Here is a 27,707-nt window from a genome sequence, read left to right as displayed (position 1 = left end):
ACACCAGATCCTCAGAGTGGAGTCCTTCTCTCCACTCCACACGGACCCTGCTCAGAGAGGCTAGGGTGACTGGCCATGGGTCTGTGGTGCCAACGCCAGGCTCCTGAAGGGCTGGGTGAGTGTTGCACTCTCTGCTCAAGAGGGCATGTGATATTAGATTAATATATCCTCCACTCAAGCTGTGAGGATCCTGGAACACAGCGTTGACTGAGTGTGCCTTCTTTGAAACAGTCCACAGGAGATCTCTGGGGGAAAGGACCATCCACAGTGACCTCAGAACCCTCACCAGGGACACTTCCAGGCCAGGCTCCCAGGGCAGGACTCAAGCCCTGTGAAGCACTCCCCGACATCAGGACCTCAGGAGGAGGAAAATGTGATTAAAATCTCATCTGCCGGTTATTGAGAACCTACTGTGTGCCAGGTAGTTATGTTCAAGTCTCCAGCATGGTGTGGTCTCCTTTTTTTTTTTTTTTTTTTTTTTTTTTGAGACAGGGTTACCCTCTGTCATCTAGATTGGAGTACAGTGGTGCAATCGTAGCTCACTGCAGCCTCAAAATCCTGGGCTCAAGCGATCTTCTGTCTCAGGTTCCCGAATAGCTGAGACTACAAGCACACGCCACCACGCCTGGCTATTTTTATTTTATTTTATTTTTTGTTGAGACAGAGTCTCATTTTGTTGCCCAGGCTGGTCTCGAACTTCCGGGCTCAAATGATCCTCCCACCGTGCTGGTATTACAGGCATCAGCCACAGCACCTGGCGCTGTCTCCCTTTTATAGAGCGGACTCCCTCAGAGAGGATTAAGTAATTGCCAGGGTCTCACAGCCATGAAGTGGCAGGTATAGACATGAACCCTAGTTTGTGCCTGCCCCTGTGGAGAAGAGGAAGCCAGGAGTCTGGGGCCAATATCCCCCAAGTCTCTGCACCCCACCTACCACAGAAGCAGGGAGGTGAATATATAGGCCGATCAACCATGTCTCAAGGGGACCTCTTCACAGTCCTTTGGAATTTTTGCCATGGGATCCTGCATTGAATTTTTATTATTTCCCAAGTTGGGAATCTCAGAGCAGAGCACTGTCCCTTCACGCTGCTCCTACCACCCTTCCTGGGACGCGTTGTTTCTGCTGGTCCTCTTGGCTGACAGATAGTGCATCTTGTAGTGTGTAGGTTCCCTAGAGCTATTCTGGTACATTCTGGCTGCGGTTTCTCCCCCAAGGCCCATCTGCCAGGCTTGGGTAGTGCCAGAGCCGCATGAGCAAAGCAGTGGAGTTGGGAAGGTGTGTGGAACCTTCAGGAAACAGCAAAGAGTCTGTTGGGGCTCCATAGCTCCATGAACAGAATGAGACGTAGAAGGATGAGCTGGGAGGCAAGAAGGATAGTGAAGACCCCTGCCTGCCTCTAGGATGGGACTTTACCTGTCAGCAGTCAGGAGCCATGGATGGTTTTAAAATGAGAAGTGAGATAGGAGCAGCACTGAGGGCCAACTGGGAGGAGCAGACCAGAGGCTGTGAAAGCAGCCAGGAGGTTACTGCAGTAATTCAAGGAAAAAACAAGAAGATTGCAGTTACTTTCTTACCATAAAAACGTCAAGTTCTTTTTTGTGGTTATTTTTATTTTAAAGTACTAATTATTGTTTTTTAATTGTGATATGGATATGTACTCAATGCAGAAAACTTTGAAAACACAAAAGAGCACAAAGGAAAATTTAAAATTGGCCATAACCTACCCACTGAAAGGTCATCATTAACATCTTGGCTGATGTCTTTACCATTTTTTCAATGCACATAAATGAATGTGTGTAAATAAATACATGCTCTTGCTATTGAAATGGCTTCTTAACAATGCCGGGGGAATGTTTTCTCAGGTCAGCAAATGTTCTACGTGACTCCTAATGGCTACAGCACTTCTTGACTTGACCCCAATCTGTGCCATAGCCCTGATGTGTTTTGAATTGTATTTGCCTCCAGTCATATTTATCCTCCAATCTGTACCCTTTCTTCTTATAGTCCAATAATTCTGCAAATATCTTGTCCATGAATGGTCTTCTTGTTTTTTCCAAAACGATTGGGATTTTTTTTCTTAACATTTTTTTTTTTTTTGGGCCAACCATTTCAAGGATTTGGAGATGGGACAGGAGGTGGATGTGTGTTTGCTCTCACTGTCTTTATCCAATTCCTGTTTAAAGTATTCTACCCTGTGCGTATGCCATCAGTTACTCAAGAAGGCCCCCATTATTGAACATGGAAGTAGTTGCCAATTTTTACTGATTATAAATAATGCAGTAAACTCATACTTGTACATTTGTGGGAACATCTCTGATTATTTTCTGAAGATAAATTCCTAGAAATAGCATATGCACATTTTTGAACCTTTTGTACATATTGCCAAATTGTCCTGCAGAAAGATCATACCAATTTAGAGTTTCATAGCAGTATACAGGAGCATTCCCTGCCAATATTGTGTATTATTCTTTTCTGATTTTTGGCAATTGCTATTTTAATTTGCATTTCTTTCATTACTATTGAGATTGAATTTCTTTTTTACTAAGAATATTTCTCATTTCTGTTTCTCCTTTTGTAAATTGGCTGTTCATGTCGTTGGCACTTTTTCCTATTAGACTGTTCTTTTTTTACTGATTTATAAGAGCTCTTTAGAAAGGAAGGGTATCATATCAGCCTTTTGTCACATTTGTTAAGATATTTCTCCATGTTTCATGTGACATTTAATTTTGTTTTTGATGTTAGTCGATCTAATGAAAAATATAGTGTGTTATACAGTCAAATTTATCAAGACCATTTTTTTTTCACCTTTCCATTATGCTTGGCAAGCTCTTCCCATCTCCAAAATTTTTGTAAATACACACCTATGTTTTCTTCTAGTATATTTTTTACTTCATTCTTCAATTTATCTGGAATTTCAGTATACGGTCTGAAATATCAACCTTTCCTCTCCTGCCATTATAGTCACTCAATTTTTCTTTCAGCACTTAATATATCTTTTTCTGATTTACTTAAAATGCCTATGCTAAATGTTATCTTTAGAAAATAATATATTACACTTTAGCATGTGATTTAGGCCAGTTCTGTATGACAGAAATATAATGCAAACCAACATATATAATTTTAAATTTTCTAGTAGCCACATTTTGTAAAGTAAGAAGAAACAGGTGACATTAATCTTAATAATATATTTTATTTAATGCAACATATCCAACATGCTATCATTTCAACATGTGTCACTAGGATTTCAAGTGCTTGATAATCACATGTGGCTGATGGCCACTGTCTTGGATGGTGCAACTTTTGACTGTTGCTGAGTGTTTACATTTTGTTCCATTGATCTGTCTATGCTGGAATGGGTACCTCAGGGTTTCTTTATAGTCTAATGTGCAGCTCTCCTTTCTTTGTTAACAATTGCCTTCATTTTCACCAGTTTAATTCTTGGCATTTTTGTTTGAATTTCAGTTACTTTAATTAATTTGTAGAAGAGTTGACATCTTTATAATACGATGTCTTCCCACTCATGCATATGGAACATCTCTCCATTCAAAGTTTCTTGTTGGATCCTCAGCAAAGTTTTGTCATTTTCTTCACACAGGTCCTTTCCATGAACAGTTAGGTTTATTATCAGGCATTTTACATTTATTATTGCTTTGGGGAATGGGATCTACTTTGCTTGATGTTTTTAAGTGGTTATTGGTGGGATATGAGAAAGCTATTGATGTATGTATCCACATCTTATGACTGGCTATATTGAATTCCTATTATTTCTGCTAGTTTTTCTCTCTTAATTCTCTTGGATTTTCTAGGTAGATACAATAACATCTGGAGCAAGAATAAACTTGCTTTCTATTTTCCAGCATTATGGCATCTTTATTTTCATCATTTTTCATTGAGGCGGTACTACACAGTGGTAAATGACAGTCATAGCAGAATGACCATCTGGGTTCTAATTCCAGCTCAGCTACTTGCCAGCTGGGTGACTCTGGGCAAGTTGTTTAATTTTTCTGTGTCCCTGATAATGGGGAAATGCTAATATAATGTTAGGTGTCATGAGTATTAAGACAGCTAACAAATGTAAAGCATTTAGGGCTTAGAACAGTGTCCAAAGGAGTGAATACCCACTATTATCTATAATATATATTATATAATACATATATATTATATTATTGTATATTATTAACATATGAATAATATATATTATTGTTGTTAATATTGCTTCATTCACCAGATGTTCTAGAGTTATATTTTAAAATAGTGATAACAGTGGGTATTCTTGCCTTGTCCTTGACTTTAATGAGAATGCTCCTAGTAAGGTTTGATGTCTGTTAGAAGAGCAGATACTCCTCATCCTCTCAAGGGATGTTCTATTTTTATTTACTCAGTGTTTGTACCTATTTAGCTATGCATGCTAAAATGTCAGATGCCTTTTTAGAATTTAGATTGATAGCTATGGATTTTTCCTTTGATCTATTAGTGTGACAAATTATAGTCATCAGTTTCCTTGTATTCATTTGGTAATACATTCATTCATTTAAGACATATGTATTGAGTGCCTAGCCTGTGTTGGTCACCACTCTAGGCGCTGTAGACACATCAGTGAGTAAAACAAATTCCCTGCCCTCAAGGAGCTTACATTCTAGTGGGGGAAACAAATGATTTTAAAAAATAATGAGCAAATAAATTTAAAATATGTCAGATGATAATAAGTGCTAGGGAGACAGAGTAGAGTTAAGGGAGTAGGAAATCCCATGCAGAGAGCAGTGACGTCAAGGAGAACCTCAAACAGGTGATGTTTGGGCAGACACCTGAAAGCAGTGAGGGGCAGGTTATATGGAGACCTGAGAGAAGAGGGTTCCAGGCAGAGAGAACAAATGCACAAAGGTCCTGAGGTGGGAGGGACTCTGGAAGTGCTGGAGCAGTCTCAGGGAGGCTATGATGACTGGAACAGGGTGGATGTGGGAGAAGTAGAGCGGTTGGTGTGGAGTGGAGGTAGGGCAAGAGATTTGTGGTTCTTTTAGGACATTTGTGAAGATTTTCGCTTATACTTTGAGTCAGTTGGGAAACTATTGGAGAATGGTTTGGATTTTGTTTTTATTGAGAAAAAATTCACATACCATAAAGTCCACCATTTTAAAGCGTACAATTAAATGGTTTTCAGTATATACATAATAATGTGCAACCATTACCACTATCTAATTTGATAATATTTCATCACTCCAAAAAGAAATTCCACATCCATTAGCAGCCACTCATTTTCTCTGACCCCCAGCTGTTAATCTACTTTCTGTCTCTATAGATTTGCCTATAATGACAAATGGAATTACAAAATATATGGCATTTTGTGTTTATTTCACTTAGCATAAGGTTTTCAAGGTTCATCCATGTTGTAGCATGTATCAGCACTTCCTTTCTTTTTTATGGACAAATAATATTCTAATTTGTGGATATAACACATTTTGTTTATCATTCACCAGTTGATGGATATTTCAGTTGTTTCTACTTTTGACTATTATGAATAATGGTGCCATGAACATTGTGTACAAATTTTTGTGGGGATGTATGTTTTCATTTATCTTGGGTTTACACCTAGAAGTAGAATTGCTGGGTCATTTGGTAACTTTACGTTTAACATTTTGAGAAACTGCCAAACCGTTTTCTGGTTTGCATCTATGGATATACCATTTACATTCCCACCAGCAAGGTATGAGGGTTCCAGTTTCTCCACATCCTTGCAAACACTTGTTATTTTCCATTTTAAAAGAGACTATAACCATCTTAGTGGGTGTGACATGGTGTCTCATTGTGGTTTTGATGTGCATTTCTCTAATGAATAATGATGTTGAACATGTGTTCATGTGCTTATTTGCTATTTGTATGTCCTCTTTGGAGATAATGCCTAATTCAAATCCTTTGTCCAATTTTTAATTGAGTTGTTTGTCTTTTTGTTATTGAGTTGTAAGCATTCTTTATATATTTTGGATTAGATCATATCAGATAGGTGACTTGCAAATATTTTCTCCCATTCTAAGGTTCTTTTTACTTTCTTAATGGTGATTTTTGCACGAAAGTTTTTAATTTTAGTGAGGTCAAATCTTTTTTTCCTTTGCTGCTTTTACTTTTGATGTCATATTTAAGAGACCATTGTCTAATTCAAGGTCATGAATACTTAAACCCATGCTTCCTTGTAAGAATTTTATAGTCAGATACAATCCCTGATCTTTGGTCTCTTTTGAGTTAACTTATATATTTGGTGTGAGGTAAGGTTCCAACTTCATTCTTTCATATGAAGCTATTCAATTGTTCCAGGACCATTTGTTGAAAAGATTATTATTTCTTCATTAAATAGTCTTGGGACCCTTGTTGAAATCGACTGACCATTGTAGTATGGATTTATTTTTGGACTACTGGAGAATTTTTTTTTTAATAAGAGGGATTTTATCTGACTTAGGTTTTTAAAAGTGGTACTTTTGACACCACCGAGTAGAGGGTGGTGGTGACTTGAACTAGATAGTGAAAATCAATCAGATTCTACATATTTTTTGACAGTAGAGCTGACAAGATTTCCTGATGGAATGAATGAGAGTGTGAGTGATAAACAGTGAGGCATCAAAGATGGTGCCAAAGTTTTTTATCTGAGCAACTGGACAGAATGAGTTATCACTTCTCAACTTGAGGGAGAGTGCAGAGGAGCAAGTTTCAGTGAAGGGGGTCAACAGTTTAGATATGCCTGTTGAATATCCAGATGGAGAGGTTGAATAGGCTATTGGATAAATGGGTCTGGAATTCATATTTACATTAAACCATATTGGCATTCCACTGTTTGTTTATGCTGTTTGTTACTCTTTTAACCAATTCATCTATTTTTTCTGTAAGTACATATGACAATTTATATTTTGCTGTGATTGTGCTGTCTTTGTCAGGTTTAGTTGTCAGGAATATTCTAGTTTTACGACAAGAGTTGGAAAGCTTTCCATGTTTTTAGGTGTCCTATATAGTTTATAGATACAAATTAACTGCTCTTTGAAAATAAAAAGGTGAGTCTATGAAACCATCCAGGATTTTATATTTTTCAGTCTGCCCTTTTTACAAGTTATCTTTGTAGCTTCTTCCATGCTTATTGATTTTGGCTTTATACTCCTTAAATAGATTTAGTAACATATTTTCCAGAAAATAGTCCATTTATTTGGGATCTTCAAATTTATTAGCATATATTTCAGGACAATTTTTAAAGTCTCTGCTTTTTGTTATATGCTCTTTCTTGTTTTTCGCACTTTTCCCCTTGATTAGCTAGTTTGCTTCTTTTATTGATGTAATTGTTATTAATATCTTAAATTCTGTGGGAAAGAAATGTTTACATTTTTTATTGTTGTTTGAAATGAAATTAAACCTGGATCAAGCACTCCATCTGCCAGATACACTAGGGTCAGTGTCTCTGTCTTGAAGTATCTATCACCCTCTTCTAAAATGACCAACAACTCTACTGGGTTTTCTAATAGAAAGCTGGGAGAGCCTGCATTCTGCAGCCCTTGCTTTCTCCTGCCACTTGGGTGTGCTGTGGACACTGGTCTGATTGGTTACTGCTGCTAATCTAGGTTCCTGGACACACTTCCTAGCATCCTCAAGCTCCTCCTATGGATCTAGAACTCTGTTGGCTTTTTCTTCTCAGATATCCATATCCCCACAGGTCAGAGAGGGTTCCTCTTAGAGCTCTACTCCCAAATGGTCCTGTTATTCCATTTTGCTACGTAATAGAGCTACATGTTTATCTTCCTTCTTAAAACAGCTACTTGATTGCTTGGGGGAGGGGAGGTCTACTTGCTTCTCCTTTAAAGATTACTCATCTTTTCAGACATTTCTCTTGCTAAAGAAGATAGCAAAAAACACAAGTTAACTCTTCAGTAAGGCATCCCATTATCTTGTTTTTCAACCAGAGGACCAGCCCTTGGATTCTTACTGGCTGTGCTTTGATTTATCTACTTCTTAATTTATTTGCTTCTGCTTTTCTCCTGAATAATACCTTCCCTTCATATGTAGGTTTCTTTCACCATTCTTCTTCTAACTTCTTAATGTGCATACTTATTTTTACTCTTGTTTTGGTTGCTATTAAATGTATTGAAGCATATAAATGTCTTTGATTATAGCTTTGATCAAATCTTATAGTTTTAGCTAAATAATATCTCATCCTCATTATAATAAAACTGTGCTACAATTGTCCTTTTTTTAATATATAAAGAGGAGTTTATTAAGGAGTATTAATTCACACAATCACAAGGTAAGGTCCCACAATAGGCTGTCTGCAAGCTGAGGATCAAGGAAGCTAGTACGAGTCCCAAAGCTGAAGAACTTGGAGTCTGATAAAATATCGGTCTTTTACTTCCCTAAGTGCCAACCTAGAAATGCAACAATATCTATTGTAAGTTACAGAAATTAGTACACTTGTTTACTCTGCATCCCTCACTGCCTATAATTCTGTATTGTTATAATCTGAGTTTTAATTTGATTTTACTCTTTACATTGTGGATATGCTTTTTTCAGTTGTTATTTGAGATTTTCACTTTATGAAACTGTACTATAATAACTATGATTTTAAGATTCAAATCCATATTTACATGACTAATTTCTTGTGACATGAGTCGGTTTCATGAGTTACGTCTTTTGATTTATCTCTCTGTGGCATGTGTACATCTTTTGTTTTTCAGGAAGGTCATTTGAGTTTTATATCTATGCCCTTGCATAAATCACAGTTTCTCTCTGTAGCTTTGCCTATGAATGACAAGTTATCTAAGTATAAATATCCATGATCATAAGCTCTCTAGACATTACATCAATGTTGTAATAAAGTCTGATGCAATCTGATTTGTTTCCTTTGGAGATAAAGTTTTTTTAATCCCCTGTACCGGTTGCTTGTAGGATTCTTTCTTTATTTTTGAAACTCATAAAGATAAAACGGCACATAGCTGATTTTTGTTTTGTCTAAATTATGATTACATTTTTATTTGAGGAATCTAGTCTTTCTTCTGATTGCAGAAGTTTTCTTTTATTATATCTTTAATTATTATTCTTTTGTTCTGGTATCTTTTTTAGAAATATCAATAATTCATGAGTGAGCCTTTGTAGTTTATTCTCCATATTTTTGTTTTCTCTCTGGTCATTTTAATCTTAGTCCTTTTCCTTTACATTGTGAGACAGCATCTCAAGATTGTCCTCCACAATATTCATCAGTTTTTTTACAATTAAATCCCGCTCCTTGTTGCTTCTAATGCTTCTTAAAATTCTCATAACATTATTCATTTCCAGTCATTATTATCTTAACTATGCCTGGTTTCTTTTATTTCAGTTTCTTTTATTGTTTATTTTATTTTTTAGATTTAGAGTCCAGATTTTCTTTAACCTACATGAAATACAAAATGGGTATTACAATTTACTTTCATTTCCTACAGCAAGTCTTTTTAGAGATGATATTCGTTCTTTGCTTGCGATCCTTGTTTGTTTCCTTTATAGTTCAGAAAGTTTTCATAGGTTCCATATGCATTTTATGCCTTCCATGACCTGGTATTCGCTTACAGCATGGGTGAATTCTTCTTGAGTCCCCTCGTTGTTTTATCTAGATGCTGTTAAATTCTTCACCTTGGATATTTATCTGGAAGACTGGATTATGACATTTTATATGACCAGCCCAGGGGCAAGCAGCAAAGGGATTAGGAAACCATTTGGTGGTGTGGGCATTTCTTGTTTAAATGGTTTCTTTGTGAGTTTGTCAAACAGCTGCTCCAGATGTGCAGAGTTCCCCCTGGCCTCTGCCTTTGTTTACTTGCCTGCTGTGTCTGCAAGATGCCTTGGCCTGTCCTACAGAAACTGGACTTCAATAGGCTTTGCTTGTTCTTAGATCTAATAACCCAACCACTCCTGAAGGCTGCTGGGCTGCAGGGTGACAGGTGGACTCCTTAGTGAGAGGTAGGCTCTGCACCTTCCTGTGGCCCAGCCTCTCCTCCAGCACTCATTCACCCATCAGAGGCTGTGAGGTCAGTCTTGTCAGCACATCCACCCTCCCTGCAGCACCACACTACTTTCTCAGGAAGGACAGCCATGAGTCAGCCTTCAATCTGGTTCTGTTGGCACTGTACCTAGCAGAAATTCCTCAAAGTTGGTGGCATATTGATGGCACTCTTTCCTATTTTCCAAGGCTGAAGCAGATTCCCCCCTATTTTTATATTCCCTTGGTCCTTTCTGTCACTTTCAGAAGGAGGTAGCTTAGGTGGGAGTTGGACATCTGTGCTTAGCTTTACCATCTTTCTCAAAAGTTTCATAGTTAACATTGTTTCTCATACTTTGTACTTTGGTATACAGACATATGAGAATCCCTGAGCATTTCCTGTTCCGCGGCCCCCTTTTAAAATTCCTCATATATATTGGCTCTCTTCATATCTGGTTTTATAGTTTTTCCTGGGCACTTTTCCTCCCCTTCTCAAGTTCCAGTTTAGCATCCTCTCGATCAGATGGAGAATTCTCCTGCCAAACGTGGTGTTGCCAGTCTTGGGGCAATGAGTTCTGTCCCTTGCCAGGGACTCATCATCTGGCGTCCTGAGCCACATCCTGGCCTTCAGCAATATTGATGGAGTTTCCCCACATCCTCCCTTCTCTGCCAAAGTTATGCCCTTTAAGTGGAAACAGAAAAAACCATTCCCCTGTCTCCAAGTCTCCATCCCCTTTGAAAGCCTTGTGCTTCACTAGAGAGCCATTTTGGATTTCTTCTGGCATGCCCAGACCCTCCTGGGTGAGTCAGCAGACGTGGGCAGCAGGCGTTGTGGGGAGGGGGTTGCAGAGGCTCCTCCATCGCTGCTTGGCTGCCTGCCCCAGGAAGACAGCACATCACACAATTTGCCATATCAAGTCTGTGAACAGCTGCCTCCCTACCCTCCGTGGGGAGTCACCAAGCTCCACACATCTGCTCCTTCTGGGGGTGGTGAAAAGATTCCCCCCATCACAGGCACCTATGAATCCCCCTTGGGGTTTCGTGAGGTATAGAGTAGCATTCTCCTGCAGAAAGCCCATAGCCAGCCTTTGTGAGAAGATATACCTTTCAGGGTTTAGTATCAGTGGCACCACCATCACTTCCCCTCCTTCCCCCAACCCCATGGCATGTTTTCCCCACCTCCCCTTCTTGACTTTGTCATTTCTGATAACGAACACTGCCATTTATTGAACTTCAGCCATGGTAGACACTTAGCATGTGTTAGCTTACGTTTCCAACAACTCAAAGATAAGTTGTGGTTTTGCCCTTTTAACAGACAAGAAAAAAAGCTCAGAGAGTTTTCTTACTCACCCAAGGCGGCCCAGCAGTGGGGACATAGCCATCATGCTAGTCTGGAGTCACCTGACTCGAGTTCATGTTTTGCCTCTCTCCCACAGCCTTTCTAGAGGGGAAAATAGAACCACAGGCTCTTCATCCTGAGTCTAGAATAGGGGTTTGCAAACTGTGGCCTATGGACCAAATCCGGCCCCTTGTTTTCATAAATAAAGTTTTATGGGAACATAGCCACACGCATTCATTTGCACATTGTGTATGGCTGCATTTGCAATGTTGTTGGGAAATAACCTGTAAGTCCTGCAAAGTCTAAAATATTTACTATCTGACCCTTTACCAAAACAAACAACAACAACAAGAAAACAAACAAACAAAAAAAAAGTTGCCAGCTACTAGTATCCAGCATAGGCTATGTAGACAGAGATAGACTTTGAAGTTAAATCCCAGGTTCCATACATCCTAGCTGTGTGACCTTGGGCAGTTGACTCAACAACTCTGAATCTCATTTTACTTACCCATAAACTGGTCATAATTGTACCTTTTGGGTTTACACCCATGCCCACAAGGAGTGATATATGTTTGAGGGCTCCATATATGGCAGGCACTCAGTAAATGAGTCCCCACTCTTGCTCTGACGTTTCCCGTCTATCATGGATGTGCAGCCTTCTCTAATTTTCTCTTCCCTTCTGGAGCATTCTGGCAGTTCTGCCTAAGAACCCTTATTCTTCTCTGATAACTGGAGCACAGATGCTCCTTAGGCCTCCCCCTTGAAACGCTGGGCACCAGGTGTTAAATGACACCCACCTCAGGCAGATGCATAGGGTGTCCTGTGGTCTCATTCATTCCCTTGTTTACCCAGTGCTGACTGAGCCAGGCCATTATGCCAAAATCTGACAGGGGCTCAGATAGGGCCTTCAGGCCCTGCAGTTGCTCATGGACAAATTAACAAGCCATGGCAAGAACAGTAATCTTGGTGCCTCCAGATTTTGGTCCCCTTTGGAAAATTCCATTCAGACTCTGCAGAGTAAATACCTGTTCCCTGGATTCTCTGAGTACTGCTCGTAAGAAGATACATTATAAAATCTGCTTAGCTTAGCACAGTTTCGGACCCTGCTCCCAGGCTCTCAGCCTGCTCAGCACTTTGGTGCAGTGTCCACCCCAAGACACAGTCGGCTCACCTAGCCCACCAGCTCCCTCCCAGGGTACACATTCAGCACCTCTATAGGATGGGGCTGGCTCCATGGGAGGGGAAGGGCCAACTGTCTTTCCTGACCTTGAGGGAGCTGTCCAAAGTTTAGATCCTCTCCATACATGAGCAGCCCAGCATCCTCCCCCAGCCACCTGCAGGACTGGCTGTGGGGCTGAGGGGACCTCATGCTCTGTGCTGCTGCAGTGGATTATCTGGGCTGTTGATCACTGCAGACCTTCCCAGTTACTCCAGAGGAGGGCCGAGAAAGCAGGGTCTGGGAGGAAGGAGCAGGGGATGCCGGTGTTCAGAAGGGGTGAGTGCAGCTCATTGGAGAATCCAGGACTTCATGGAGGAAGGGCTGTTTACCATGGGGCTTAAAGGGTAAGCAGGACTTAGACACAAGAGGGCTGAGGTCCGGAACCTAAGGGGATTCGCGCATGCATGGTCAGTGGTGAAATGAATTACAAAGTATATCTTATAATCTTAGGTGAAAAAATATGGATATAAAAATTATACTTTGATAATTTCTTCCTGAAAAATTTATATCTACAGTATTAATTAATGTCCTGGCAAGAAACAGATGGCATCTTCAGAGCTGACGTCCGATTTAAGGGAAGTACTTTAGGCAGAGTCAATGCAACCAACCAGGGCTACTGCAGGTCCAGGGACTAGCAATGGTTAGCGTCAGGAGCATCAAGTGCTCTGGAGGACAAGGGAAGGGCAGTGCTACTGGAGGTGGAAGGAGCAGCCGCTTCACACGGGCTCTAATCAAGCCAGGGAGGAGTCAGGGGAAGAAATACCCTGAACTCTTTCTCGCCTTCTCTCTGACTCCTCCTGGGGCCTCCCATTGACTCTCTTTCACAGAGCTCCCATAGGCTCCCTGACTCCCACTGGGCTCCCATTGGCCCTCTGATTCCTGCTGGGCTCTCACTGGTCCTCTGATTGCTGCTGGACTCTCATTGGTCCTCTGACTCCCTCTGGACTCTCATTGGTCTGCTGACTCCCGCTGGGCTTCCATTGGCCCTCTGACTCCCACTGGGTTCTCACTGGTCTCCTGACTCCTGCTGGGCTCCCATTGGCCAAGCCTAGCTGGAAGTCAGAGTACCAGGCCACTCGTGTGCTGCCCTATCTGAAAGTTATAATTCCATAAGCAAAGCAGGGCAGAGCAGGCTGGAGCATGTGGATAAAAGCAAATGAGAATAACCAACATTATGAGTTATTATACGAGTTGGATTACTGTACTGGGCATAGGGGTAGTTTTATCACTTCACTCCTTTCCTCACTTTCAATGAAGTTTAGAAATTATTTTGAAAAGCTCAAAGTCCTTGAGTCACTATGAGGGTTCTACAGCAAGCAGCTGCTTTTCAGGCTCTCAGCAGGCGATATTGTCATCTGAGAACTTGGTGGCAATGTAGTGGTTTGGTCCAAGCTGACACATGTGGGTGGAGGGTGAGATTGTTCAATGTCAGTTTTGCCAGCAGAGGGGCTCTCTTGGGGGCTCAGCACACAGGAGATTTGTTAGCCAGTACCCACAGGAAGGGATGGGAAAGGTGGGACTGGGTGGAGGAAGAAGCTGACACACAATGAAGTTGCAAGAGAGACCTCAGCCAAGTTTGCCCATGGGGAGCTGTGGAGCTAGGATGGCCCTTCAGAGAAGACCAGAAGGTTGGGCCAGTCACTGGATGCAGGGAGCCCTGGGGAAGGTGTGTGACCTTGGATGAGGCTGCCTCCTTTATTCAAGGGCAAATCCTGGCAGATGGGGAATGAGTTCCTCTGTCCATTGGAAGATTCTGGCAGTACACCATAGTATCTCCATTAGAGGGCCCTTAGGAACAAGGGAGTTTAAGCCAAAGGGCCACTCAGACTAGAGCGCACTAACAGTGTGTCTCAAATCTGGCTGTGCAACCGAGATCTCACAGCACTTTGTACAAACACAGATTGCTGGCCTCCCTCCTGTACCAGTGTCTGAATCTCTCTGTTGGGGCCCAAGAATCTGTATTTCTACAAAGCTCCTGCGAAGATGCATATGCACAAGCAGGCTTGAAAGCTGCTGCCCTAAACTCTGAGTCCAAGGGTGGTTGATGTCAGGAGATTTCCAGGTCTGTTTAGTGCTACCAGGCAACTGCTCTGTGCCAAGCCCTGTGCTGGGTTCTGGAACCCTGGAGCTAGAAGCCAGGATCACCAAAGATGGTGCCACCCCGGGAGTCAGGAATGGGGCTAGGTACTGCCTGGGAGCAGCACCTGTCTTGGATTTTGGAAAGGGTCCTTTTTTTGGAAAGGGTCCTGAAAGGGCTGCAGCTGGTGGCTCTCTTGGGGGCTTACTGTTCTGTTGCTGCCATTAAATAAATGGCTTTGGGCAATATTGGTCTAGAGGCAAGAAACTGGGTTTGAGTCCCAGCTCCGTACCTAGACTGTTGTGTGATTTGGGACAAGTCTCTACCCAGTTTCCCCAGCTGTCCAATGAGGGCTGGTGAGTTGGTGTGTGGCAGCCCAGTTCTGATGGTCTGAGCTTAGCCTCTCTCTCAGACATGAGGAGTGGGCCTGAGAGTGACAGCATTCACTCTGTCTGCTGGACAGAGGGCTCCCTTTGCAGACCTTGGGGCCAGGAGTGAAGGTGGAGTGCATCCTCGGTGTTCCTGTCTCCTTCTTTTGTTACCATTCTGATTGTGATGCCCTTGCTTCCTGGATATGTCCAGTTCTGCCATGCTTCTCTTTCCTGTGTGTCCCGATCGCTTGCTTTTTGCCAGGCTTTATATCCAACATGGACACACAGAGAGGCCCCAACACAGTCTCAACTCCCCGGGGCCTCCCAGTCTAGAGAGGGATGCTCAAGCAAGAAAGTCACTCACTGGGTCCTCTCCCTGCAGGAACCACCCAGGGGCCAGGCCAGTGCCACCACCCAAGCCCTTCCTCTCTTCTTCCTCTACTCTCCCCTCCTGGATGTTTGGAAGTCAGAGAGATGTGAGTTTCAGTCTGGGCCCTCTGACTTACTACTTGTAAGGCTTTGGGCAAGTGACTTAATCTTTCAAGTCCCTCATTTGTGAAATGGAAACAAGAATGGTATCTGCCTTGTAAGATTGTTGAGGATGAAATTCACTCCGGAGTCAATCCTGGTGTGTCACCTGTGGCCCCTTTCCTCCCTGAGGGCTTGGAGTAAGGGATGGGGGTGGGAGAGGAGGAGTGGAGGGAAGGGAAGGAGGAGAGGTGGGCTCTGGGAGCAGTTTGCACCTATGCCTTTTGCTGTCTGTGCCAAGGGGGGTCCCAGCCCTTCAGTTCCTCACCTCATCCCACACCCCAGATCTGAAGCCCTAGAAGAAGGGAGCCAGTGGAAGCAAGCGGTGGGGTTTGCAAATGCTAGCAGCTTAGGATGTCAGAGTGGAACACGAGTTGAGGACAAATCACCCACTTTGGAATCCAGAACTGGAAAGAAAGTTGCTCATAAAAAGTGCAGTGATTTCCCAGGGTCTCAGGAAGGAGTCCTTTAAACTCCACCATGAAGTGCAAAGGTGGACGATTTGATCCCACTGCTCATCCAGCTTGCGGAGGGGCCGGAAGCTGTCCTATTTCTGCAGGGGTGAGAACATGTACCACCTAGGCAGCTCCCCATGGGCAAGTTTGCAACTTCTCAGGTTTGAGAATTTGAGACCTTCCTTGGGGATCCAGTAGTCTCTTCTGCCCTTCCATCTGATGCCTGAATCCCTTCTACAGCAACCCACCTCTGCTTGCATACCGGTCATGGCGGGGAGCTCACTCTCACCTGGGGAAGGGCCCGTCCTTCCTTGGCTCACTCTCTTGTTAGAAAGTTCTGTCTCTGAGGGAGCTAAAATCTACTTCCTGGTGGCCTCTCCCACTGGTCTTGGCCCTTTCCCTGAGGCCCAGGTACCACGCCAGTCCCCTGGGTTTGGTGGCAGTTCCTCAGGGATGCACGAAGTGATATCTCACAGGCCTAGACTTTCCCATGTGGCTGCCTGCCATCCCCTCCACCATTCCTGGAGAGACAGGAGCAGGGATTGGGCTCAGAGAGCCAGCGAATGGTTTTGAAGTCGGCTTGCTTTGGTGCTTCAGGTGTGATTTCTTAATATCTGTCCCTAGTTTGGTGTCAGAGACTCACTTTGCATATTGCCGATTTCCTATAGAAGTTTCTATTCATCACCTTAACTATATAGCCTCCCTGTTTTATTAATACCCAATGTTTTTGTAAACATTGGTTTGGTCCCTCGAGTCTGGAACAATTAAAGCAATGGGCAGTTTGTCACAAGGAAAGCAATAAGGTCTGATGGCTAATTTCATTCCCCAACAGCTCAGTGTAGCCTGACTTCACCGACTGCTCCTAGAGTGGGTGAGGTCTAGAAAATGAGGGCCAAAGGAAAGACTGGTGGTTGGGGATGCCCAACAGGAAATTTGTGTGCATTATCCAAGAAAGGTGCTTGGACCTGGTCCTTCTTCCTCAGGCAGCCCCTGTGCTAGGCATCTGGAGGGGCAGGAGGTGTCCCAGATGGAAGGTGTATGGAATCTCAGGACATTCTCTGTTTAACCGAGAAGAGGGATCTGGAGCCCAGGACTGTGGAGTTCAGAGGAGAAGTCAGTGCTAGCCTAGGAACAAGGGAAGACTTCAAACAGCATGTTGGCATTTCGAGATGTGTGGGATCTCAAGGTGAAAGCTTATTGTATCAGTTTCCTGTTCTGCTGCAACAAATCATCGTAAATTTAGTGTCTTTAAACAGCACAAATTATTATCTTACAGTACTGAAGATCAGAAGTTCAAAATCATTGGGTCAAAATCAAGGTGTTCTTGATTTTGGCTGGTTCCTTCTGGAGGCTTTAGGGGAGAATGTTTCCTTGCCTTTCCCACCTTCTAGAGGCTGCCTGTGAGCCTTGGTTCCTGGCCACTTCCTCCACTTTCAAAGCCAGCAGCAGAGCATCTTCGAACAAATTTCTTCCCTGACTCTGACTTTTCTACCTCCCTCCTTCCCTTATAAAGACCCTTGGGATCATGTCAGGCCACATGGATAATCCCAGATGGTTGCTCCATCTCGACATCCTTAACTTCATCCCATCTGCAAAGTCCCCTTTGCCACATAAGGTAACATATTTTAGGGATTTGGACATGGACATCTTTGGGGGAAGGGCATGACTCTATCCATCACTGATGATTCTTTGGAATTTCTAAAACTGAGAAATCAGTTTTCCATCAGCCTGGCTGATGGAAAGAGGGATTTGATTTGATTTGCAAGCCGGAGCGGCCCCAGTTGCCTTCTTGAAGTTGGGCCGAGGGTGTGTTTCTCCCCTACAGTGTGCGGTTCTGGGAGACATGCCTCCGAGGAGCAGTGGTGGGCTGGGGAGAGGAGCAGCCTGCAGCCTCCCTGCCCTCCCACTGGAGGACTTTCGTAATGCGATGATAGTGCTGAGAGCTGGCATTGTGGGTTGGGCGTGGGGGCCTGCAGCTCTGCCAGGTGGGATCCCTGCTCCCAATTGCCATGTAGGCCAGCTGGACTCCCAGCAGGTAGGAGCTGCCATGAGGGCATGATGTGAGTAGCTGGGCAGGTCTCAGGTCACAGGTGCCTGACACTCTCTGCCATGGTGAGGGAGGCAGGGAACTGTCCCCAGGGAACTCCAGCTGCCCTCAAGCCTCATATATCCCCACAGGGGTGCCCCCAGATCACCACAGCTGTCCCCAGATTTCTTCCTTCATTGGGGCCCTGATAGAGTTCCAGCTAGCTCTGCCCCTGGGACTCACCCCTACATCTGCAGGCTGGGTCTTCAGCCTCAGCATGCAGCCCAGCCCTTGGGAAGTTGCCTCATCCCTGCGAGACCAGCTCAAGATGGGTCTAGTGGGCTCAGAATATTACCCTCCTCCATCTAAGAGTGGGCGGCCATGGCTTAGCACTACACAGGATCCTGACATCAAAACAAACCAAATGCTTCCCTCCTGGAGCTGACACGTCCATAGGGAAGAAAATGTTATAGCCCCAGTACTCATGGTCACCTCTTTGCAAGTCAACTCAAAGTCAATGACCCGGACTCCTGAGCCCTCCACTGAAGCTCCATGAGGCCAGTGCCCCTGTCCCGGGCACCCACATTTCCACAATGCACAGCTTATGGTCCTCCACTTGTTTCCCTGCTTTTGGTAATTCTGGAGATATAAGAAATACCATATATCTTTGGGACAGACAAATGGTGCCACCAAGTAGAGGGAAACTGGGGTTCCATTCCAGAGGCCTTGACGTGTGACGTGAGCATCTAGATTGGACAAGAAGCCCAGGCTTCTCCATGGGAACCTGCCCCAAGTGTATTAGTTTCCTGTGGCTGCTGAAACAAATTGCCACAAACTAGGTGGCTTAAAACAACAGAAATGTATTGTCTCACAGTTCTGGAGGCCAGAGGTCCTAAATGAAGGTGTCAGCAGGCTTGTCCTGGAGTCTCTAGGAGAGAATCCTTGCCTGCATCTCCCAGCTTCTGGTGGCTCCAGGTGCTCCTTGCCAGCAGCTGCATCACTCCACCCTCTGCCTCTGTCTTCATGTGGACTTCTCCCACATGTCTCTGTGTCCCAAGTCTCCCTTTACCTTTCTCTTATAAGAATCCTTAACATTGGATTTATACAGGGTGATCTCATCCCAAGATCCTTCAGTTAATTACATCTGCAAAGACCCTTTTTCCAAATAAGGTCACATTCACAAGTTCTCGGGGTTAGAACTTAGACCTATCTTTTTTGGAGGTCACCTTTCAACCCACTGGCTCTGCACTGTGAACATGCATGGGTCACACACACACATGCACACACACATACACACACACCTGAATACAGCTGGATATATACCCACAGGCATTCCCCAAGTACAGCTGTTCCCCTTGTGCAGCAGATCTGATACATATTCAGTTACATACTTGCCCTTTAAATTTTTTTTCACTTACGTTCAAATCTGGTTATGGGTGATTAAGAGTGGACTTATTTGTAGAAATCTAAAAAGTAGGTGGCTCCATTTTTCAAAAGGAATGCTCTCTTCATGAATGCGCATCAGGTTTGGATAGGCAGAAATACACCACACGGATAAGTTTTTAAGCATATGCCTGAAATCTCTGAAATACCTCACTATCTATCAAAGCCACCTTCTCCGTCATTAGAAAGCTGTGGGTTTTTTGGCATTAGGCCAAAATCTAATTTCCTGAACCATCTTACCTGTTGGTGCTCCAGCACCATGGGGGTGCCCAGCGCCTTGTGTCCCCCCTGCTACATGATGGCTCTCCGGTGTTTGAAGTCGGCTTTGGTCTACGCCTCTCCAGGCTAATTTTTTAATTAGCTTAAATTAATGGCAGTTCCTGGGGAGCTCCAGCCCCAGTAAAAGTGGCCTGAATTATTCAAAGATTTGAGTGTTTCAAATGCCTGTTTATCCTAATTAGCATCTTAGCTACAACGGTGCCCTCTGCCTCTAAGGAGCCACATTTTAACATGTTCCATATTTTAATGGATTTTCCTTGAATGAACTGTTTAATCAAGTGAAGACACATTTCATGAATGAATAGAAGTAAATCTATAATTATACACTTTAGTCAGGTAAGAGGAGTGACATTTCGGCACAATTCGTGGCTATATATAGCGAGTGCATTTGAATGACAAAGTAGGTTACCTCAGCTTCCATAGGAGAGCTGAGAATTCGCTTTGCTCTCAAGTTCATTTCGTAACCTAATTAGAATTTTCAGAGTTGTAAAGTGCATGTGGTGCAGCCCTGGTTCTTCCCGTCTTCACCTGGATCTGTGCCTTTCTGGATGGTTCCTCTGCTGGTGCAGTGGCCTCATTAGGGAAGTTGTCTGGGGAACTACTGGCCATAGAAGCCAAGTGCCTTGAGATCTCTGGAGCTCTCTGCAGCCCCCAGCCACTGGCTGTGAATTTCACTTGCCCATGGGAGCCTTCTCTGTGTGGGACATGTGGTCTGAATGCGGTAGCAAGTTGCTGTAATAATCTGCTTCTCTCTTCTCCCTTTCTTGCTTTCTCTCTCATGTCCTCCTGCCTCCTTTCCTTCTCTCCATTTTCTCCTGTCATAGGGTCTGCTTGGGGTGCTAAGGGCCAGGAGTAGAAGGGCCTGGGGATTAAAGATGAGATGTACCCACTAGAGGGGGCAGGAGAGAGCTGGGGAGCAATCCTGGTGCCCTGGGTCTGGAGGAGATGGGGACAGGGGGCTCGGAGGTTTTCAGGCAGGCTGGCAACAGAGCCGTGAGCTTAATGATTCTGTTGCTCTTACCCCTAATCAGTAGCCACTTTAGCTACACATTGGAAACTCCTGGAAAGCTGTAAAAACACAGATGCCTGGGTCCTATCCCAGAAGTTCTGATTGGTTTAGGATGCAGCTAGGGCATTAGCAGTTTCTAAAACTCCCCAGGTGATCCCAACATGTAGTCCCAAAGTCTTTAGATGACAGCAGCCCCAGCCAGCATCCTGACCACAACCTCCTGAAAGACCCTGAGCCAGACACCCCCAGCTCAGTTGCTCCCCATTCCTCACCATGGAAACTGGGGGGGACTGTGGATGCATATTGGTTTAAGCTGCTAAGTTTTGGGATAATTTGTTGCACAGCAGCAGATGGCTAATACAGATTATTAGTTATTCTGAATGTACTCCCAAGCCGATCACTTCTTGCCACCTCCCATATCGTATCATCTAGCCTCCAGAATCCCTCGCCTGGACCATTGCTGGAGCCCCTCCCTGCCCTTCTTCTTCCCCTCACGTCCCTGCCCCTCAGTGGTCTCACAGCAGCCTGAGCAACTGTTTCAAATCATAGTTCTAATAATGTCACTCCATCACTTAAAACCTCATCATGGGTTACCACTGTGCTTAGGGCCAAGATCTGGTCCTTCATGTGAACTGGAAGGCCTGCCCGGGCTGCCCTCACCTACCTCTTTCTCAGTTCATTCCGACAGCCTCCCCCAGGCCCTGCTTTAGGTTCTGCATTAAGCCCACTGGGACATTCTTTTAGTTTCTCCACCAGCTCCCCCCTGTCACAGGACGTACACATGCTGCTCCTCGGCCTGGAGTCCTTCCCCCTGCCATACCTCCTGGTCTGGGGCTGACTCCTCTGCTACAGCCTCTCCCAGAAGCCTGCCCCTGAACTTGAGTGCCCTTGTCTCAGTGAACATTTACACATTCCCTGGGACAGTCAGCTGACAAATGCCTCTTGCCCTCACTAGACAGAGATCCAGGAGAGTGAACAGTTTTGGTCATCGTTAGAGGCCCGGTGCTATCTCAGATGGTTCCTGAAACGGAAGAGATGTCAATATCAGAAATGAATGAGTGGGTGAATAAGTGAGTGAATGAAGGAGTGGGACTGGTAGGGACAAACAGAGCCCATTCTGGAAAATCCAAAGTGGTGAGTGGCTGCTTGGGAAGGTGCTTAAGCCCAGAAGCCAGGCAGTGACTGAGCATGAGAGAGAATTTCAGTCCCAGGAATGAAGCAAGAGCTCAGATTGAGAGCCTGAGGTCAGAGAAGGTCCCTTGCCAGGCTCACTGGGGGCTGCACCCCAGGGCTCCTGACCTCAGGCCCCCTCACCTTGCATCCATGGAGGGCAGGAGTGTCCAGTACCAAGCGGGGGATCCATAGGAGCCAGGAGTTCACTGGCCCTACCTGTGGGTAGCAGGGAGTTGCAGGGGATGGGAGCCTGGCAGGGCGTGCAGATACAGTCCTGGGGCCCTAAAGCGGAGACAGTGTGGGTGGAGAGAACAGACTGGCCCACACAGTGATTTGGCCCATCAAATCACTGCATGAGGCAGCGGGTCATGCAGTGATTTGATAAACCCAAGGCTGGGTGATTCTAGAGAGAGGGCAGTGCCTGACGTCCTCTGGCAGCTGTTCTGTGTTTAATGGAGAGGTGCAGGTTTCAGAGCAGGGAGGAGGCCTTGCAATGGAGTGGCACTGTGGCCTTCTCAGAAGTGGGGACCAGCCTCCCTAATGGGACAGTGTGGACCCACATTAGGCTTAAACGGGTTACATGAACTCAATTAAATGCTGAGTGAGAAGATTCTTCTGAGTCATTCGTTTACCTACACTCTTTTCCCGATTCCATTTGCTTTCCACCTTTTTCTCTCATCTCCTTTTCCTCCTCCAACCCCTCCCCTTCTCCCGCTATGTCTTGCAGGCATGGATAAAGACGGTGCACTCCCATGCCTAGTGTGCGGACGGAGGTTGTGTGTTCAGTCAGTTGCAGGAGCAAAGCCATTGTGATGGCTTTATTGGAGTGACAAGTCTCTGTCACTCTCTTCGCCCACAGCCCCGTGAACCAGCTGGGAGGGAGGTTGTGGGCAGACGCACTCATCTCTGCTGCTCTGATGGCTGATCTGACCTGGCGGCATTTTCTCCCTGGTCAGCATGAGTGGGGCTGTCCCTACTGCTGGCTTTCCCTCAACGCCACGGATTTCTCCTGGCTCTTAGCTTTATGAAAAATGTGGGACTTCCTAGAACTTGAAGTCTGAGTTGAAGTATTAACAGTCTTGCATTTGGCTGTTGGATTCCCAAAGCTGCACAGGAGCCTGAGGAGTCATTGGTTTCACCCTTTGTGACCTTTACACTCTCCAGCCGGTGCCCATGGTCTCCGTAAAGGGCTCTTGGTTCCTGTCCTAGTCACACCTCTCTCCTCTGAGTGTGAACCACTTTGTCGCTACCCTGATGAAGGCAAGCAGAACTGAGCCCAGGGCTCTATGTGTGGTCTGAGATGGATTGCAGAGGGATTGTCCCTTCCTTCATTCTAGATGTGATACCTTTTAAAATATAGTTCCTGGCCAGGTGCAGTGGCTCACGCCTATAATCCCAGCACTTTGGGAGGCCAAGGCAGGTGGATCACTTGAGGTCAGGAGTTTGAAACCAGCCTGGCCAACATGGCGAAACCCCGTCTCTACTAAAAATACAAAAATTAGCTGGTCGTGGTGGCGGGTACCTGTAATCTCAGCTACTCGGGAGGCTGGGGCAGGAGAATCGCTTGAACCTGAGAGGCGGAGGTTGCAGTGAGCCCAGATCATGCTGCTACATTCCAGCCAGCGTGAAAGAGTGAGACTTTGTCTAAAAAAAAAAAAAAAAAAAAAAAAAAAGCAGGGGGTGGTGGGGTTCCTAGTCTTAATCACCCTTTGTCAGTTGCCTTGCTCAGTTAATACATTCTGGTCTCTTCTAACCAAGGGGAAAACATCCAAGCCATTAAAATTTTTTTCACACAATTATCAATCATTTACTTAAAATGTATCCTGCTTCCTTTAGAAGGTATTTCTTTAAACATAGAATTACCTGGAGAGCTTGTTAAAACATGGGGTGCTGGACCCCACCCCGTAGTGTCTGATTCAGTAGTTCTGGGCAGGGTTGGAGAGTTTGCATTTTTAGTAAATTCTCAGATGGTGCTGGTGTTACTGGTGCAGGGGCCACTGTTTGAGAACCACTGCTTCAGGGACATGCTTTCTGGCACGAACTCACATGGATGGGCCACACCCGTTCTTGTCGCGGGAGTGAGGAGGAGGTGTCGAGTTAACAACTATTGCCTCCAAGCCTCTTACCGCAGATTATTTATTCCAGGGGCTCTGACCCATCCGTTCCTCTCCATGCCAAATGTTTTCAGCTCCTTGTGGATTTGTTCCTTGGCCAGGTCCTGGATCCGCTGTACCAGAAGCGGGGAGAGTTTTCCCTTTGGGTAACCCCAGAGGCCCTGGCCTGTAGGGAGCCCAGTCCTTCCTCACCTCCCTCCCAGCAGCCCTGGGTGCCTGCTCACAGCTCTCCTCACTGCCTGTCAGTCTGTGTCTCCTGCCCTCCTGGGGCTCCCTTCCAGGTGAGGGGCAGCCTTCTAACCTCCCCTGCCCATCATTACCCATCTCTCCCCGTCCCTCTCAGGATGCCCAGAGCTTTCAGCAAATCAGACTCCTGGCGGCTGCCTCACTTGGCCCAATATGCAGATTAGGCCCCCAGGGGCACCCCCTGCCATACTTTGTGTGTGTGTGTGTGTGTGTGTATGTGTGTTTGTGAGAGTATGTTGTGTGTGTGTGACTGTATTTTATTAGGAATTAAGAGTTTTTCCTTTCTAAGAAGAACATACTTCTATTTTTATACAGGAGATTAATAGATAAAAAGAAATCATTTTGCAGAAATGAAATTAATGGCAAGACATTGGCTCCAGTTTTTGTTTGTTTGTTTTTGTTTTTGTTTTTTGAGACAGAGTCTTGCTCTGTTGCCCAGGCTGGAGTGCAATGGTGCAATCTTGGCTCACTTCAACCTCTGCCTCCCAGGTTCAAGTGATTCTCCTGCCTCAGCCTCCCAAGTAGCTGGGATTACAGGCACATGCCACTACTGCCTGGCCAATTTTTATATTTTTAGTAGAGACGGGGTTTCGCCATGTTGGCCAGGCTGATTTTGAACTCCCGACCTCAGGTGATCCAACCGCCTTGGCCTCCCAAAGTGCTGGGATTACAGGCGTGAGCTACCGCACCTGGCCTGGCTCTGTTTTAAATAAGAGATAACTGCAGTTACAGAAGGAAACCCAGGTATTTACAAATTTTCTTAGTAAATCTTCCATCAGTGTACTAAAGGGTCTTTCTACCCACTTAAGGAGCATGTAAATTTTTTCCCTTGTGAGGAAGATTTATTACATTGTTTCTTTTCTATGCTTTTGTTACTTTAAAATGTCATTTATAATATTACTGATTGCCTCCATTTGCTTTCCCCAGAAAGTCCATTAGGATAAATACTTCAGGTGAGCACAGACTCCTGGTGCTGAGATTATGGGCGGTGAGTGGCGGACCTCACTGACCATCTGTTCTGGTCTGTTCTGGTTCACTGGGCCTCTGAAACTGTCCACATCGGGCAGAATCCCGAAGAGCCAGCCAGGACTGGGAATCACACTTCAGTTTCCTCATCTGTGAAATGAGGGGAGGGATGAGGTGACATCTAGGGTGTGTTTTGTCCGTTTGTTTTGAGGTCTGATCACCTATAAAACGTTTTATTCTGCCATGTTTATATATAGCTTTCATGCACACATTAGTACACACATGTGGATACCCAAGCCGCTGCTGCCTTGATGCTTTGCCATTTGCCTGGGAATGATCACTGCAACTTCTAAGTGGTGTGTAGAACTTTAGAGTTTACAAAGCCATTCCACATCTTCAGTGTTTCTGGTGGGCCTTGAGTCAGCCCCGTGAGCTACTTGCTGTATTGCCCCCATCTTATAGGTGTGAAAACTGAGACTTCAGAGCTTGAGTAGTTTCTCAGAATGTGGGTGCCACGCAAGTGGAGAGCCAAGGCTTGACTGTGTGTTTCCAGGAGCTCACGCATTGAGCTCCTCCCAGGAGGGCCACATGTGCATGTTTTCCCTGTTTAATAATGACTGTTGTTCCACGACACCCTCGTGATGCTCAGAACTCATCATGGGACCCACCTGTATCCAAAAGGATTTGAGGCAGCAGAAATAAACTCCAATGGAAAAGTTAACTTTCCCCCCGCATTGACTAGTCACCAATCTTCCATCAAGTTGAGGTAAAAACGAAGGATGGACAAGGATCACCCTGACTGGGACAGCATCTTTGTTTTTACAAAACATTGATCGCAAGGCATTTCAAGCATTCAGAGTAAAATAAACACCCATGGACTTGCTAGCCGGAATGATTACATGTTCACATTGGCTCCATTTACTTCATGTTTCTCTCAAAGAAATAAAAGATGGCAGCTCCCATCACAGTCTCTTTTGTCTCCCTTCCTTGATGGTAACCATCCTGTGACATTTAGGGCCAGATTATCCAAAATGCTCTGATGGATACATTACAAGGATCCACCAAGTGTTGAAATAAGAAGTTCTTTTTTATTGTGGTACAATATACATAACAGAAAATTTGTCATTTTAACCATTTATAAGGGTACAGTTCAGTAGCAGTAAGTATATTCACATGTTGGTGCAACTATCACTACTGCATCTGCAGAACTTTTTTTTTTTAATCATTCCACACTGAAACTCTGACCATCACACCTCCTCCCCTCCTCCCCTCAGCTGCTGGTAACCACCATTCTACTTTCTGTCTCTATAAATGTGACTAATCTGAGTATCTCATATGAATAGGTCATACAATATTTGTCCTTTTGTGTCTGCCTTATTTCACATAGCATGATGTCTTCAGGGTTCATCCATGTTGTAGCATGTGTCAGAATTTTATTCCTTTTGAAGGCTGAATAATATTTCACTGTCTGTATATACCACAGCTCGTTTATCCATTCATTGAGCGGTGAATGTTTGGGTTGCTTCTACCTTTTAGTTACAGTGAACACTTGCCCTTATGAACATGGGTGTAAATTGTCTGTCAAGTCCCTGCTTTCAAGTTTTTGGGTATGTGCCCAGAAGTGGAATAGCTGGATCATGTGGTAATTCTATATTTACTCTTTTGAGGGGCTGCCGTACTGTTTTCCACAGCAGCGGCAGCGGCAGCGGCAGCATTTTACATTTCTACCAGCAATACACAAGGGTTCTAGTTTCTCCACATCTTCACCAACACTTGTGGTTTTGCTTTTTGGTAATAGCCATGCTAATGGGTGTGAACAAGAAGTGCTTAAAGCATCTCCTAAAGAGGAAGAAACTGAGGCCCAGAGAAGGGGAGGATCACATGAGAGGTTGAGGTCACAAGCAAGTCAGTGATACAGCAGGAACTAGAAGCTGGATCCCCTAACCCCAACCTAGTTCTTGCTACCAAAACACAAAGTCCAGTTTCCATCGCTCTATGTCAGAGGGTGCGCAGCCACGGCTACAGGCCAGATACAGACTTTAAGTTTATGTGGTTCGGTCCTTACTTTGTTTGTTTTTTTTTTTAATTCAAAATAGTATCCACATTTAAAAATTAGGGGATTTTATATTTTAAAAGTCTGAATTTCTGATTTTCCCCCTAAAAATCAGAAGGTCTGGTAACCCTCAACCCACATTCTAACTCAGCAACCAACTGTTGCTGTCTTTTGTTTTGTTTTGCTCTGTTGAAACAAGGTCTGGCTCTGTCACCCAGGCTGGAGTACAGTGGCATGATCATGGCTCACTGCAGTCTTGAACTCCTGGGCTCAAGCAATCCCACCGTCTTGGCCTCCCAAAGCGCTGGGATTACAGGTGTGAGCCCATGCCCAGCCCTATCATTCTGTAATGTCCTTCCACACAGGCTAGTTCACACACTGGCTGGTCCTGGTAACACTGGAGTTTGCAGGCCTTTGCTTTTCACATCCATAGATA

The 27,707-nt window shown here is 44.7% G+C and overlaps 1 protein-coding gene across 1 annotated transcript in view; it reads left to right on the top strand.

Moving 5' to 3' along the window:
* Positions 1-27,707, top strand: part of LOC105477203 (gamma-aminobutyric acid type B receptor subunit 2) — a 419,718-nt gene that overhangs the window by 184,963 nt on the left and 207,048 nt on the right. The gene's annotated exons all lie outside the window — the stretch shown is intronic.

Source organism: Macaca nemestrina, chromosome 14, assembly GCF_043159975.1.
Source record: "Macaca nemestrina isolate mMacNem1 chromosome 14, mMacNem.hap1, whole genome shotgun sequence".
Taxonomy (NCBI): domain Eukaryota; kingdom Metazoa; phylum Chordata; class Mammalia; order Primates; family Cercopithecidae; genus Macaca; species Macaca nemestrina.
The sequence above is the reverse complement of the archived record's forward strand: the minus strand, read 5'-3'. Positions and strand labels throughout refer to the sequence as shown.